General features: G+C 36.3%; 1 protein-coding gene across 3 annotated transcripts in view; it reads left to right on the top strand.

Annotated features, from left to right (window-relative positions):
* Positions 1 to 4,344: 4,344 nt before the first annotated feature.
* The window catches only part of syk (spleen tyrosine kinase), a 37,780-nt gene continuing 24,927 nt past the window's right edge, over positions 4,345 to 17,197 (top strand). The window contains exons 1-3 of one of the 3 annotated variants that reach the window (XM_044334286.1): positions 4,345 to 4,484; positions 4,794 to 4,941; positions 14,089 to 14,209. The gene's annotated coding sequence lies outside the window, so the exon portion shown is untranslated. Of the gene's footprint in view, positions 4,485 to 4,793; positions 4,942 to 13,949; positions 14,210 to 17,197 lie in introns of those variants that run through there. The other 2 variants (XM_044334288.1, XM_044334289.1) reach the window with 2 other exon arrangements.

Raw genomic sequence — 17,197 nt, 5'->3', positions numbered from 1 at the left:
TGTGCTCTGCACTAACATCTGGCAGCGGGTCGCTCCTCCAAACAAATGGCATTTGATACACTGTAGATCTATTACAGCTTCAACCCCAACAACATAGCTGTAAAATATGAAACTGCTTTTCGTTTTAAGGATTAGGATGATTCACCGATTTCAGCAAATACATATAATTTAAACATGATCCTTGATACTTTCTGAATTGAAAAGTAGCCTATATAGTTAGCCTACATAAGTTTTAATATAATGACTTGTGTCCTCAGTGTTTCTGATGGCGTTGGCCCAGGCCCTGTTCCTGCCTGGTGTTCACTAGCCTATAGATTAGAAAAGGGCATCAGGTTTGTAAAACCAAAATTAAAAAAATACAAAATACAAATACAAAATGCACATGTAAAGTCATCAAACCTCGCATCATTTAGTAGCAGTGAAGATGGCAATAAAAAATCAATGCAAATTTTGTTTTTGTTTTTTTCATCATGCGCACTTTATTTAAATTCAAACTTAGATCTGTTTTTGGAGGCATCCATGGAATTTTTATATTAATTCCCATAATGTTATTTTTGTATCTCGACGTTTTGTTTTCTTTTTGTGCCTTTAACCCAAAGAAACGATGTTTCATCTCAGCTACAATTTATTTATGATTGAATTGCCTTTTAAATCCAACTTGAAACGTGACAATGGAGTGAAAACAGCAAAAGTAATTTGATTCCATTCATTTCTTTGGGGCTGTATTAGTTCAAAAGTGATTGAGACTTGAATGAGTGCATTAATCGAGATCTTTTCAGTTATAATTATGTTGTACCACATTATAATGCAGTTCAAGTGCATTTCAAAATAAAAAAAAAACACATTTGCGTAGGACGTTTGAAAGGAGGCCATGACGCACAGGATAATGATCCCCGGTCCTCGTCCGGCATCTCAGGGTGTCATCCGTAGGCTACCGTCGGAACACGGAGTTTTCACTGACCTGTTGATGATTTTGTACAGTATACTGTTTAAGATTTTCCCGTCAAAACTAGTAAAGAAGTCGCGGCGGGGTTGCCAGCAAGTTACTGTTAAATTAACGGTGTCTTGCTGTTTCCGGAAAAAAGTTCTACAGTTTGTGGCCGTTTTTATAAATACAGCATGTAACTGTTATTTTCTACTTTTACGTTAAAATGCTGACAAAATGATTGCAGCTTATTACTGTTAATTTACATTTTTAACTATATACGCATTCTTATTGTAAACTAAATTATGTAGCTACTACATAACACTTTACGCACTGTGTAAAGTGTTTTTAACTACTAGCAACGAGGACCATAGTGATTTTTGTTACTTAAAAAAAAAAAAGAAATCCAAGACCTTGCTTGATAAACTCTTTGACAGACCGTATTGTCATCAAAATTCAATGTTTCACAACAGTGAATAAACATAGCTATTTGAACAGTCTTAATAGTCTGACTTAAAATTTAAGGCAAATTATACAGATTAGATGTGTTTCTTTCAAACATGACTCATGTAATTAACATTTTGTGTGAAGTTGTTAAACATTTGTACAAAATTACAGTAATAGAAAAGGTTGTCTGAGAGCTCATTCACACAAATAAACTTCCATTGCAGCCAGTTGAAAAAATAAATACTTTAACAAGCAGTGCAGTCTGTCTGAACACTGAACACAAATAAAGATATAAAACATCATCAAAATAATAGCGTGCTCATGTTATGCAAACTGTAACCAAACTGTCCAAGTTTGATTTTATATGGGTTGTATGAGTGAATGCTAGAGCGTGGTTGAATGACAAAGTTAATGACTGGGAAAGTGACTGAGTGAATGACAGTCATTCTGAATGCATAACTTAGAATGACTGAGTGAACGAGTGAGCCAATGAGTATTAGTTACTGTGAGAGTGCATGAGTGTGAATTATGAATGAATGAATGAATGAGTGGGTGACCAGGCTCACTGACTGAAAGTCCATTATTTTTATGTCATCTCAGTCTGTGTGACTTTCTCGGTCCTCTTTGACAGGACTTTGTCCCGTCCTACCTTGGTGCCTCTCTCAGCATTTATCCCAACAAACCCCCTGAAAAATGAAAGAAAAAAAAGTTTATTCATCATGACAGTAATAATAATAAAACTTCATTTATTTAGTGTATTTATATATACATTCATTCTTGCATCAAGAGCACCGTTCTTTGCTACCTTAGTTTAACTGATGTTTAATTCTAGCCTCTTTTTAGGAGTTACAAATTGTCACCTGTGAATCCAAATGTACTGTAAACAAATGATGATTTGCCCAAAAACATGTGGCAGCAATCAGATGGTTTGGGCATGTGACATGTAAGGCAAAACTCAAGGCACACAAGGTCCCCGAATACGCACTTTGTGAAACAGCATCAATATGCATATTCAACATCATATCACTCATGTCATTATTTAAAGAGCTTCCAGCTTCAGTCACAAGGGCTGTGGCAACAATTGATTCAATTAGGCTTTTCTCTATTTTATGTTATTTTATGTGTCACTATGTCAATGCCTGCTTGTAACTATACAGATGAAGCTGGCAATCCAGACTGCATGTGTGTGGTATGTGTCTGTTCTGTTTGGATGTCAGCTTGCCTTGAATATAATCTCAGAATTTATTTGAAAACAGTCAAAGTACAAAGAGATGAATTTGAGCAAAAACAATCCAAAAAGAAAGACTAGACAATAAGTCAGAGAGAATGGCATAGATTAGATCTTAGGCTTGAAGAAAGAAATATATACAAGTTGAATAGTTTGTTTTATTTTATGTTGTAATCAGATGGCAAAGTACCATATCATTATCACAACAGAATGAAGGGCATATGGCACAATTCAAGTTAATTGGAAATGTTATGTTTTGTCTATGTTACCAAACAAAGCACCCATTAATTTGCTGAATGAAGATGGGTGAAAATCGACCTCCACTGTCCAGTCAGACATGTGCAGACTCACTTCTGTTATTAGTTTTCCCAAAATGCAGTGCAGCAAATACTGTATAGTACTGATCTCTAGTACTGATCTTCTCTACTGATCTTCTCTTCACTCCAAGCAATCAATACTGTAAAACACTGTTATCTTTTGTCTGAGCCATTTTTCAACCAAAGTTAACAGTAATGTACTGCGTTTAAGCATTACAGGATCACACTGTAAAGTAACAGCAATTTCTAACTGTGAAGGCTACACAGAGTGGATAATGGTGAGTATGACACTGCATTGCACAAACACAATGCAGATGCCTGTATTATCTCTGTGGATGCAAATCTAAATTTGCATTCATTACTTAATGGACAATAGTGATATATTGACAGTGCTGAGAAAGAAATGATCAGCAAAACCTGGTGTGAAGGTCTTGGTGTTCAGAGCTGAGCCTATAGGCCTATGCTAACCTGTTTGGTGGAGGCTATAAATGACTTAGCTCTCATTAAGGCCATCATTGTTACATAGATCAATCCAGAACACCAGCTGCGTAGGAACAATCTTCTCAGAAAAAAAACAAGACAAATTCAAAATAAGAACTTAATGATTAACTGCTAAAAGGAATTTAGCAGTCCCTGATACCACTGGAGCAATAGACAAAACAGCCTCACAACAAGGTGCACCCAGCTGTTCCGGAGCTTTTGATCATTTTGTCATGAAATAAACAATAGATGTTCAAATGTATTTATTTTTAGACCACTTGAATGCTGGCTTCAAAGTTGAGATTGAAAGTTCTTAAAATTGTAAATGCTGGTAAAACAATCCAAAAGGTCAATTCAGCAGCAGAGCTGGGGCTTATCATGATAGCAGAGGAAAGCAGCAACTATTTCTGCTACATAAAATCTGGTTCATTTTTTTCAAACTTTCTTCTATAATCATTACTTTTTTCCCCTCGTGTGAATCACAGGGTCATTTTACCATTTCAGTCTCTGAAAAGTATTAAATAAAACAAGCAGGAATGGACTGTTTAAGCCACCTGAAATGAAGGGGAATCACAATACAATATAATACACACAGTTTGCAGTAGTTATCACTCCATGGTTTGTAAAAATCCACTGTAGAAACACCACCAACTACTGGTGAGATGTGTATAACACATGATGAATTTTAACTGATTTTCTAATAAATTAGATATTTAGGCTTGGTATACTTGTTTTTGTGAATCAATAATAGATACATATACGCACACAAAATAATAATTTGAAAAATAGACAATATTTAGGGTTAATTTAAATTTGACAGCATGGTGATTTGTTTCGGCGAGCATCATTGGCCGGCTGAATGAGCTCGTGTTTATGGTTATTGACCAATAGGAAGTGATCCAAAGCGGAAGCATATTATTCTGCATCTATAAACGTTTCAAAGCTGAACCGTGAACAAGACCGGTCCTGCTCACGTCACAGAATGAGACTTATCTCGGAGATATGATGTAGGCGGCCTTACAGAATAATAACAATGGGGTGACAGAGAGCGACTGCCTGGAATATTATGGACTCTGCACTTCAGAGGGTGAGTAGTCAATATACAACCATGCATTTAACCACAGCATTTTGACAGGTTCATTTAGAAGACATCCACCAGATCATTTAGCAGTAAACCTGACAACAGAGACGGAGATAGTTAAAGAGACGAGTTAAGCTGGAGGCTCAGCTGTCCCACTGGAGAAATTAAACGACGCAGGTAATGCGGAGGAAATACTGAGAGAAACCAGAGAGCCGCATGCCTGGTATTCATTACTGAAAGAGATGATCCTCCTGCTAAAATAAGTCCATGTCGCAGGCACAAGCAAAATATCAATTTTTTTTAAAATCCCAACAGGCTGTATTCTGCAACGTGAAAGCATTTGGGATCATTTTAAGGTGCAGTTCAATGAATAAGCCGGAGCAGAAGTCAGGGTCAGATTTTAAGGGTTCTTTAGATCGAGTAGAGAGCAACACTGGACAACCAAGGAGCCGGACACTAAAAGGTGAGTAAAAGAATAATTTATTACACAACTTAAAGAATAAAAATACAATATGTTAAAAATTAGGCCTACTGAAACCCAGCTTATGTTACCATGAACAATAAAAAGCAACTATAAGATGTCTAAGAGTCCCAAAATGTCCCTTTAAAAAAATGCTTAAAAGTCCCCTACAAGTCCATTACTGTTAGTGTCTGTTAGTGTAGGAACCACTAGTCCAACACGAATGCCAGCAGCTGCGACGTCCTCGGCAGTCCGTTCCCCTTCCCACACAGGCAGCCTGTGAGTCCTCGTGTCCTGCGGCTGCCACGGCCCTCTCTTCGGTGCTTAACTCGTTGGTTTTCCGAGGCGGTAACGACACGCTACCGGACGCCTAGAGACGAACGAAACCTCGGGGAGATGGAGCATCACCCCGCCCGTGGCTCCCGGTAAGGTGGGGCAATTTCTGGACCTTGCGCTCTCTCCCTCTTCACCCGTGGTTCCTCCATGGTGCGCCCAAAGGTAGCCTACGTGGAGGGAGAGAGAGAGAGAGGCCAAGTCGTCCTTGACTAGAACTGCCCACACCGGCTCATGACCTGGACCACAGGCAGGGCTACAGGCTGCTCCCTGTCTCTGCCGCTTCCCTCCGTAGCTTGCACGCCGCCGGTGTTATGCCGAGTTCTGCCTGCCCGCCGAGAACTGCATGCACCTCGCGGGAGCGCGCACCGTTTAAGGGAAAACTAGCTTACCAGATATTGTAATGATTTTTTAAGGCAAAGTATTGTTTAAAAACTGTATAATCCTCTTTTATAGGTTCATCAATGATGACAAATGATATTGAAGTCTATAGATTTTGAACGTTTAGAATTATCAATGTTTCAATGTTTTATAAGAGTCAGTAGTAGTAGCACTTCCTTGATAGGATTGGTCTGAAAGGTTTCCTTGATTACCCTTCGGTGTTTTTTGTCGATGTGTTTTTAAGCGTGGGATTTCAGATATACTAAAATGTGTTTTTTAAATGTGGAAAATGTGGGATGTCAAATTCACTCTCAGAGTCGATCAAATAAAGTATGTGCTGATAACCATTTGATTCCTATCAAACTTTGATTTGAAGTGTCATTACTGAGTGTTAAGGGGTGCATGCATTATTCGGCAGAATTGATTGTTGCCTCCGAGTAATGCAACCTGTATTATTTCAGCTCAGGTCGTTGTTAAATGTTTGAAATTCACACTGTCGAGCCAAAATATGAGTTGGCAGTGTTTGATCCTAAAGTGTCTGAAAAGAAACTTAAGAGGTGGATGTATTATTCGGCAGAGGTGTATATTAATACCTGCCGAGAATGTCATCCCTTCCTTTCTCAGACCAGGTGTTACATTTATGAAATTCACACTTTCGAGCCAAAACGTCCCAAAGTATATGCTGATGAAACCATTTGATTCATAGATCACCAGAAATAAAGTCATAGTGTGCCTACATTATTCAGCAGAGGTTAGTATACCTGCCGAGACGAGTCAGGAGGAGGTTTACTCATTGGCGACATATGGTGGACAAATGAATGAATGAAAGAGAGGATGAGGATGCAGGATGTACCATGAAAGGTAAATCCACTTCTGCGGAATACTACAACCACACACGTTCTCTCTGGACACGAGGAGTGAATAGTACATACTTTGGTTTGCGAGTTTCATATGTGTATGTATGTGTACACATATGCCTATATATAGTCTATAGAAACACTTTAGGACACTGTTACCAGCTCATATTTTGGCTCGATAGTATGAATTTCACACTTGTAATATGATCTGAGCAGAAATATTAGGGGATGCATTACTCGACCCCTTAAAACTCAGTAATGACACTTGAAATCAAAGTTTGATAGGAATCAAATGGTTTTTATCACTAAATACTTTATTTGATCGACTGACAGACTAAATTTGCCCACATTCATTTTTTCAGCATTTAAAACTCTAATTTTAATATAACTATCTGAAAGCCAACGTCAAAGAACACCGAAGATTTCGCATTGAGCGATTAATCAAGGAAACCTTGTAAATTTCAGACCAATCATATCGAGGAAATGCTTCTACTACTGTGTCTAATAAAACATTAGTGATTCTAAAAGTTCAAAATCTATAGACTTCAGATCATTTGTCGTCACTGATGAACCTAACAAAGAAGATTATGTCTTTTTTTAAGCAGAACTTTGTCTTAAATATCAATGTCTGGTAGACTAGTTTTACCAGTTTTACGGGCAGAATTCGGCATAACACTCTTTGTCCTTCCTCCTCTGCCCCAGCTGTCTTTCTTGAAGAGGTAGGGCTTCTACCAGGGACAGGTATTCAGGTGTAATTGTCACATGCCCTGTAGTAGGAAGTGATGAAGGAAGCATGCAAATAAAACCAAGTACAGCAATAAAAGCAATTTAAAACACAATGTATAAAACCATGTAATATAAAAGCCACCACAAAGCATACAAATATAAACGTAAGAAAACAATTAAAACATACTTCCACTGTATGACGTTTCTGCAAATTGTATAAATTCTTTTGCCTCCAGTGCACAAAGCAGACTATAAATGCCAGCTTATGTCACATTGTATTTTGTATATGTCTCATGAAATTGTATCGGGCTCCAGGTTTGCTTTGTGTCACTTAGTTTGTTTCCACAAGAAAGGGTATTAAGATAAGATGCAGGACCTACTTTAAGGTCCTTATCATTCAGTCTATTGTGTGCTTTAGTTGTACATCAGCGTTACTAAAGAAAACTACAGTAACCACAAACTAATTGCCACACAGTGAGCCTGTAGCCTTCAGGCCCCCTTGAGGATCTGGGGGCCATGTGGCAGTGACTCGCTTTGCTTGGTTCATGTCTAATCTATCACTGACAAATTACAATGTGTATTCAGTCCCCACATCACTAACAAACAATGACAATGACATATTTTCTCTCTGTCCTTCAGTGGTATCTAGTTTTGTTTTTATTTGTCCAATTGACTTTCTCAGATGCTTCTGGTGAATGGCTGTAATTTTTGTGTGAAAGAGGTGGAGAGGAATAGAAACTTGTTATTGTCATTAAAGTCGTCTGAGTACAGCTGTGGTTATCATTACAGCGACACACGTCCGGCTTACTCTCACAATGGCAGATCAGTATTCATTCAGCTTTGTAGAAAGGTCAAAGTAGATTGATTAGGTGTAAGAGATGCATTTCGGGCAATAATATCAGTGGAGATTAGTGCCTTTATTATTGTTAGAAATGTAACAGAGATCAGAAAATATTGAGAACAAGTTTAATATGTAAAAATTAGCTAAACTGTCAGTGAACAAAATGTCATACTGAGCCTTTATAACTTGTTTCTCTGTGTCTGATAATGAAAGGTGGAACTGTACAAAACTGGTTTCTATCTTTACCCTCAGATGTGTGAGAACATTATGTGTGGAGAACATTTGCTATGGTTTTACTCCTGTTCTACTCAATGAGAATACTGGAAACAGTCACAAATTCATTCACTGATTTATTTGACTTAATCATTTCATACTTTTATTTCTTTTACTCATGTTTTTTCTTCTTTTTTGCCATTTTTCACATATTTTGCACAGGATATGAATTGACCTCAGAACATTGACAGAACATTTATTGTGCCTTTTAATTATAAAAACATATTTGGCAGTTTGCAATCATCCCATTCAATGCATGTTAGCAATGCTTTTGTTATGTACTGCTTGTATTGATCCTTTTGCACAGGCCCTATGACATACATCAGTATAGTAACTGTCCTGAACTATTTGTAAAGAGGAAGTGTGAGTGCAATAAAATGTGAACATTGAAACTGATCGTACTTGTTATTTGTCCATTTTTATTTTGTCATACTGATTACCTTTGTTTTGTCTCCTTTCATGAAACATTTTATAAGCCCTAACAGGCTTGTAAAAGTGTGTCAGTGTCTTTTTTAAAATCACTGTTACAACTTGTACGTTCTGTGATTTGCCATTTTTATGTGTATGAATAAATTAATTGTAATTTGACTTTGTGGGTAACAAAGCAATGGAAATGATATGGTTTATCATTGGCATTCCTATTAAAATCAAATTATGGGATGAGAAAAAATACTGAATAATAAAATGCTGATAATGTTCCTTAGACAGCAACAATAGTTTTTGCTTTTGAAAATGAAAGGACCATGAGAAAGAAAATTAAATGCTGAATAACAACAAGTCTAGCCTAAGTGAAGAAATATCTTTAAGGCATGCAGTAACACAGTGGTTTTAGTAGGTGGCACAAGGCCATTGGGAACTGCAGAGACCCCCTGCACTCGGCCAGCTGTAGGCAGATCCATCAACCTCCCAATCTAAATTCAGTGTACTGCTGCGTTTACTGTGGTTGTGCCTTTGCTCCAAACAGTACATACAGTATCAGTGCAGGAGCTGCATCTGAACAGACTGTTATATGATACTGGGCTTTTCTCCTCATATCCCAAGCTGGACACAAGTCACATGACTAGACTCAGACTAGAGTCAGACTTCAGCTATGAATCTGATGACTTTAGACTCGACTTTACAATATCAAAATAGTGTCACAACTGGACTTTAACACTAATGACTGGACCTGGACTTTAGTCTTTGGACTTGGAATTACGTCATATGCTCCCCAAGCCTGGAGATTGAAATTTTGTTATGAAAAAGTGTGCAGCAAACCAGATCTTCATTTTCAGGACAACAGACGCTGAATCAATCTGACAGTAGCCAACCATGTTAAGGTGTGTTTGTCAGTGTAGAGCAGCAGACAGACAACAGATGATACCTCAAATGAACACATTCAGATGTAAAGACTGCTGTGGTCAACAGAAACAGACAGCAACATGTAAAACAGTCAGCAAAAACGTATGATTGTAATTTTGTCACAGGAATAACACACCAAGACACACCTCAGTGTTGCACTTCATTTTCATTCATTTTTAAATGAAAAGTAATCTTTATTTTATTTAAAGTTTATTTATTTAAGTCCCCCTCCACTCAAACATGTTTTTCTTCTTGTTTCTACAGTTGGGTGTTTGATAGTTTCTGTTCAGAATGATGTGTGTGCAAAGTCTGACATTAGAAGGCTGTTTCCACATTCATCTGCTGAAAGTGTCTCTGTGCTCATTGAAAATCCAGTTTTAAGAGTTGGGCCTACAAGCATGATTTGTGACATCACAAATAGTTTGGAAGGCGATTCTGATCCAATATTCAACTTACACATGTGTGATGTGGCAACTTGAAGCCTCCAGTGCACATACACTGAGAATAGACTTAACAGTGAAATAGGAGAAGACCTTTGGCCAGTGGTTCAACTTCTGAAATGAAAAATATTTCCATATTTATAGATTCTGGAATTTTAATGAGGGAGGGGGAATAGATTTAATTTCAAGGATTTTAACAAGATAATTGAACTTTTTTTTTTTTTTTTTACAATTAGTAGTCAGAGTATTTTATGTACATCTTAAACACTTAACCCTTTCATGCAAGAATTCTGATAACCTCAGTCAGGATTTTTTTTCCTAAGTGTTTTTATTCCTCTTTAAGCATGAAAAAAAAAAAATTTGAACTTCATTTTTTTTAATTGATTAATTGTCATTTTCTCCCAACATAAAATCAATACTTGGAAATTTTAACAATTGTATTACTCCTTAGTTGTTACTTGATTTTACAAAATGTTATTTACCTGCAAGGGTGTATTACTATAGAAGGATTGGCAAGATATTCCTGAGCTGTAGAGCATTTCCGGCCGGCAGGCGGCCATCTTGGTTTTGAGCTTTTACAGTCACAGATTTTACAGGTTTTGAGAAATTTGTGTTGCACTTACAAAGGCTGGCCAATGGATGGCAGTGTATGGGAAGACACACTAGCGTCCACTGTGTTGGCTGATGTACAACTATACCATTAAAACCCATGCATATATAAGAAAACGGCTTTTGAATAGCTGTCCACTGTAGTGACCACTTTGCATGAAAGGGTTAAAGTGTATTTATTTCTCCAAATTTTCTGAACTAATAGTTTGGTGAAGGGTGTATAATGACTTTAATGGCTGTAATGTTGACAACTTTACTTACTTTTTATTGGGCCTTAGACTTGAAATGGGACCTCATGACTAAGATGTGGCACTTAGCCATGATCTCATTAAATTAAATAAATAGGATTTTATAGCAAACTTTTCATTGATTAGTCTTAGTCAAGTGATGATGATGACATCATCCATTAGATTAATTACAACAATACCTTTTTTCCACTGGTGCTAACTAAATAAGACTTTCCTCTTGAGTGTAATTGTTGTGTTGCTCCACAGGGTGGAGCTGGAGGAGCAATGTAATGGCTAAATCCTCTTGTACTGTTATCTTCATACTTTAAGAGGAAAGTCTGGGAATATCAAAATCACACTTTAACAAATAATTTAACCCTCAAACTCTGGGTGAAAGTAAAATCAGTGGAGGGGTGTTGTGAGAATAATGCATGTAATGGGACTCCAGGGGTCACCAAAGTAATCAAGTTTTACATACTTGTATTTGCTGTCGTTCCAAACATGTAAATATGAGACAATATCAGTTTAGAAAATTGAGATCTATACCCTTTTAAGGCCACGTTTCATCCGAAGTAAGGACAGCTGAGGAAGTGAAGATGGTTCACTTCCTTTAGTGGGAGGAGATGTGAGCAGTTTGACATAGTTACAGTAAGGTGACGATAAAAAGACCACAAATTGTAAAGTAGACATTATGGTGAAATTTTCCATTCCTCAGTACATTGCATCCAAGCAAACGTGAACAAGCTCTTCTTGAAGATGAACTAAAACCTGCATGTAGCCTACTTAGTGTGAAATGTCAGTATTGTGCAATCCTTTTCATTCTGTGTGGTAGACAGCTCTGTTCTTCTCCTTTTCACTTTTATTCTGACACTGTGAGGCCGATCACTGCAGCAAGACAGAACAAAATGAAACTTAACTCTTAAACATTTTTTAATCAAGTTGTTTTCGTTGTTGTAGAGATTAATAACAGACTAAAACATGGAGGTCACACACAGGGTGTTTATACTGTGCTTTGCTCCGTTAAAGCATTTGAAAACTAAATTGGCAATTCCTGAAGACAATGTGTGTGATGCTGTGCACACAGATTGGCATTGTCATTTTTTGATGATGATGGATGGATTTATATCATATGAAAACTCCTAAAACTGGGTTAAACCCCCAAGTTACATAATTAACAAAACCACAACCCTTCTTAAAAACTGAATTACTCTGACATCATGTTAGTGTGAAACACACCAAAGTCAGTTGGCACTTCCTGAGTAGTGAGCATGTACTGGTTATAACACATGACTGACTGACTATCCCTGCAAAAAGAACAAATTCAACTCATTTTTAATTTATTTATTATTTAAAGACACAATAAGTCAAACAAATCAATAAAGTACATGGACACATTACCAATAGTGGATAAAAGAGAAAGTAAAGAAAAACTTAAGTGCACAAGAGGAAAAAATAAAGAAACCTGCAGCAATGAACGACAAAGCACATCATACTGTCTCTGTGGTGTGTGTCTCTGTCACAAAACCAATGCTGGAATGTAACTATGTACATTCACTCATATAATGTACTAAAGAACATTATATGAGGTACTTTGAGGTACTTGAATATTTTTATGTTATGCTACTCCACTACATTTCCAGTGATGGAAGAAGTATTGTGATATTTTACTTAGTAAAAGTATGAATACCTCTGTGTTAAAAATATTTAATTGCAAGTAAAAGTCCTGCATTTCAAATTTTACTCTAGTAGATATACACAACTATTGTCAGCAAAATGTACCAGTATCTAGTATCAAAAGTAAAAGTGCTCATTATGCAGCAAAATGGCTTGTGTTTTATAATATGGGATCATTATTACTGATGCATTAACATAAAGCACCAGTAATATTCAAGCTGGTCAAGGTGGAGCTGTCTTAACTATGTTTTATACTGTTGGGCAGTTTATCCTGTAACAGTGCATTATATTTTAGGAGATAATAATATATTGTATGTAGAATCTTAATCTGGAAAGTAACCAGTAACTATATCCGTAACTATATACATAAATGTAATGGAGTAAAAATACAATATTTCCCAATGAAATGTAACGGAGTAGAAGTATAAAAATACAATTAAATGGGAATATTCACATGAACTACAAGTAGCTCAAAATTGTACTTAAAACCATTATATACACTTTGTTGTTTACATAAAATAAAATAAATATTTGCATATTACATCCAATGACATTATTATTACGCATACTTAAACACTTTTAAACACTAAACTGCTTAATTAATGTATCAATTATTGAAAAGTAATTATATAATTTATAATGACATTGCTGGCACAGTCTGTATTCCACAGACAGTCAAGTCTTTCCACTTTTGTACAAAACACAAAGTGTTTAACATGAAACAATAAATTAGCTAAACAAAGCGAGAAACAAAATTGAAAAAATATAGTTAAATTACATAAAAAAGATAGATGCATAAAATCATTCCAGCATGACTATTAGAGACACCCACACTTTCATATATGAAAAACATAAATAGACCTGGACAATTAAAAAAATGAAACCAAACAAATGAAAAACACAACAAAAACTAAGAAATGATCATATTGCATTATTGTACATTGTACATTGTAAACAAAATTAAAGTTTGCCAAAAAAACTGTAATTTAACATCAACTTACTGTACTAACTGTCGAGAGAGCTTTCATGGTCTTTGTAGATTTTTTGGGGCAACCTATAATAAACTTTTACTTTCAATTAAAACAAGCTTTAAAAATAAGATGAAGTCGTTAAATTTGAATCACAAAATCACATTTAAATGATCCTTAAGTTGGCGCCATAACTAATGTAAATATCGCTATCATTTGTGTCATGGCAGTTGTCACATCATTTCCTGCGTATAGCAGGCATGTTGGTCAGTGTTCAGATCAAAAGAGGGAAGTTAAAGACTTAAATTGTCAAGGAAGTCGTTGAAATAAGGAAGCTTCAGAGCGCCACCCCACCGTGTGTCAGTACACAAACTGGATCAAACACTGATAATCAGCTCCAGCTAGAGAACTCAGACACTATCCATTGTGAGTGATCCGCTGTTTTCATGTGGTTTTGACACCAAATATTTTGTTTGTCAGGGGGCTGATGAATTTCAGATGACCTGTTGTTCAGACTGCTGGCAACTGACATGCTGAAAGACTAAAAACCTCAACTAGAGGAGGATCAACACTCTTGAAGGACTTCATCACTTCACATACAGTGAGTACAATATCAGTGTTTTCTGTTTTTTACCTGATTAAGATAGACTTTTTCGACATTTCTACAACAGGTCTTTTTTGTGCAATCCAAGAATTTAAAAGCTCTTTTTCTTACTGGGTTTTATGTCTTACTGTGTCTCTCACAATTCTGGCAGAGGGGGTGATTAATTAATGAACTAATATCTTGAAAAGAGGTTGAGAATGAAACAGATGATAGCACAAGAATAAAAAAAGAAAAACATTTAAAAAATGAATTAGTCTTGGAACCACATGAAATAGCTTACCTGACAGAGTTTCATTACAGTTCAGTAATGATTTTAACACTTAGGACTCAGGACTTGTTACATGGCTTGCTCAGGCAGATATTTTTATAGTACAGACCTCATTGTGACTGTGTGATCTGTGTGAAACAAATTGGCAGTCTTAATAAAAATGTTGTGTTGGTATGGACTCAGATGGACCAGGAGGTACTATTTTTATGAAATGCAGTTCAAGTCAAATTTTAGGAACTTTGCTTTAATATTTTCTTATATTTTACACATTTACTTTGTTACATTTTAGAAGAAAATATAGTACTTCTGTGTAAATATAGAAATTTTTGACAGATGTAGTTATTTTGTAGATGAAAAAACATGTATTACAATGCTGTGTTAAAGATAAACCAGTGGTTCCCAACCTTTTTGGCTTGTAACCCTTTACAAAAAAAACAGTTTCTACTCTAAACCTATCACATTTCACGTATTTGAGCTGTGCAATATCGTATGTATATTTCACAAAAAAAGTCAAATATTGCATATTGATTAATCAGTTCACAACTCCCTAGATTTATCTTGTCACTCTTTGCAGGGGGCATGACCCCCTACGTTGGGAACCACTGGACTAAACTACCTAACTGTACTGTATATATTACACTAATATCTGAAAGGGCATTTACTATGACCTGGATGACTGAGAATTTTCACAGACATAGTTAAAACTTGCTCCACTTCAACCACATACAACAGGAAATTTTTTATGATGTAACATATAATAATATATCAGTAACAGGGCCATTTTTCAGAAGAACGAGTGCTTTTACTTTGACACTTTAAGTACATTTTGCTGATAATACTTCTGTTCTTACTTTTTGTGAGATTTTGAATGCAGAACTTTTACTTGTAATGGAATATTTTACATTACATTAGTACTTTTACTTAAAGATTCCCTTGAGTCATGTTTTAAGACATATAAAAATCCTCTGCTTGGAGTAGTAAATTGTGTCTGATATGTTTTTTTCCACAAAAATTAAATTAGCCTATCCTGTTAAAAATCCTTTTGACGTCCAACTGACATCACCTTTAGTTGTCCCCCTTTGCGTTTAAAAATAATGTCAACCTGCTTTTTAAAGGTATAAATAGTTTTTATTATTAAAATGAACAAAAAAGGTCTTTAGGGAAATATCAGAAATGTTCCTTTTTGTCTCAGCCAGCTGGAGGGTGTCCGTGTCTGTGTTTGATTGACAGCAGCTGGAGGGCGTGTCGGTGTCTGTGTTTGATTGACATTAGCTGGCAGGCTAATCATATAGAACAGAGACAAAGAAAATAAACTGCTGAAGCTACAAGTCATCGACAGACAGTGTGTCACTAAAAGGGATTTTGGAGAGCAACGACCATGCCAGCATCAAATGGGTCTGAATTTACATTTGAAAGTATGTTTACATACTGTTTAATGTGCTGCAGCTGAACAGCTAATTAGTTATCTAGCTGCTAACTGACATTAGCAATGCACTTTTCCCCGGTGAATGTTTGTTTGGTGACTTGTTCAACAAGCTAAGCTGTGGGACAAGACGTGAGTTCATGTTTGAAAGTTAGATAAGAAGGAGACTTTAGCGGGGAAGCTAATGTGGGTTGTTGTTCAGAGTCTTGTGTTGTGTAGCAGGATAATTTCAGTCTCAGTGTGACCGTCTGCTCTGCCTATGATAGAATGCCCCGTTACTGCTTTATGCAAGATTTGATTAGCTATATCAAAGTAACGACTTCAGTTACGTAGGAGTAGCTGGAGTCGTTATCCCTTTTGGTTTCCCTTTTGATTTTTTTTTTTTTTTGTGAAAGGGGAACACAGGACAAGTTACTTACAGGGCAGATATGTTGCTGTAGTCGACATAAAAAAGGGAGGGACTGGTACAAGCCTCAATTCTATATTGTCTGACCCTGAAAACTGGCTGATTTTGTCTGGGCATTGTTGTGCTTTCATTTGTGTTTTGAGCTGCTGGAAAGCTGGGGGGTGTTCCATCAAGCTGGCCAACAGGATAGCTTGGCTTATTTTGATAAGCCTCACTAATTTAAGTGAGAGTTCTGCTGTGTTTAAATGTATACAGTGGTAACTGCTTATAGCGATTATAGTTACAGTGATCAGCTGCTTATATGGATCAAAAAGCTCTGAGACAGAATCATTCCTATACAACATTTATGCTGTTTAAATAAGTCACCTATAGAAATCAAGTAGTCCGCCTACAGTATTCATTTTGGGTCCCTTCATACATGACAACATGTGGAAAAACATTTTAAACTATGTAAATCTATTTTTGTACTTTACTCCTGTGATAAGCGGCTGCTGCTGCGTGAACACTGAAATCATGACAGAGACAGAAAGTCATTTTCTCTCAATGACAAACATAGTCTCCCTAAAACTTATGACAATGGGGGGATTTAAGTAAATTTCACCGCTTTCACCACTTCAAAAATGTGCACACTGCGTTTGAAACAGCTATACTGTATTTTGAAACAGTCATTAAAATCTGTATCTTTATATTCATGTAGGCTAATAAATATAACCATGTCAATTAGATGGTATTCTGCATGACAAATAAAGAAAAAGAAAAGGTTCTAATAATCATCTGCTTATAGTGATATTTGACCCGGACAGACGTGATCATTATAAGTGGCTTCCACTAGAACTTATGTCCTTTTCCAGTTTCCAGTTAATTTTTAACTTTCAGTGATGCTTGTAA

This window comes from Thunnus albacares, chromosome 18 (genome assembly GCF_914725855.1).
Source record: "Thunnus albacares chromosome 18, fThuAlb1.1, whole genome shotgun sequence".
In the NCBI taxonomy this organism is placed as follows: Eukaryota; Metazoa; Chordata; class Actinopteri; order Scombriformes; family Scombridae; genus Thunnus; species Thunnus albacares.
This window is presented reverse-complemented; position numbering and strand designations above follow the sequence as displayed.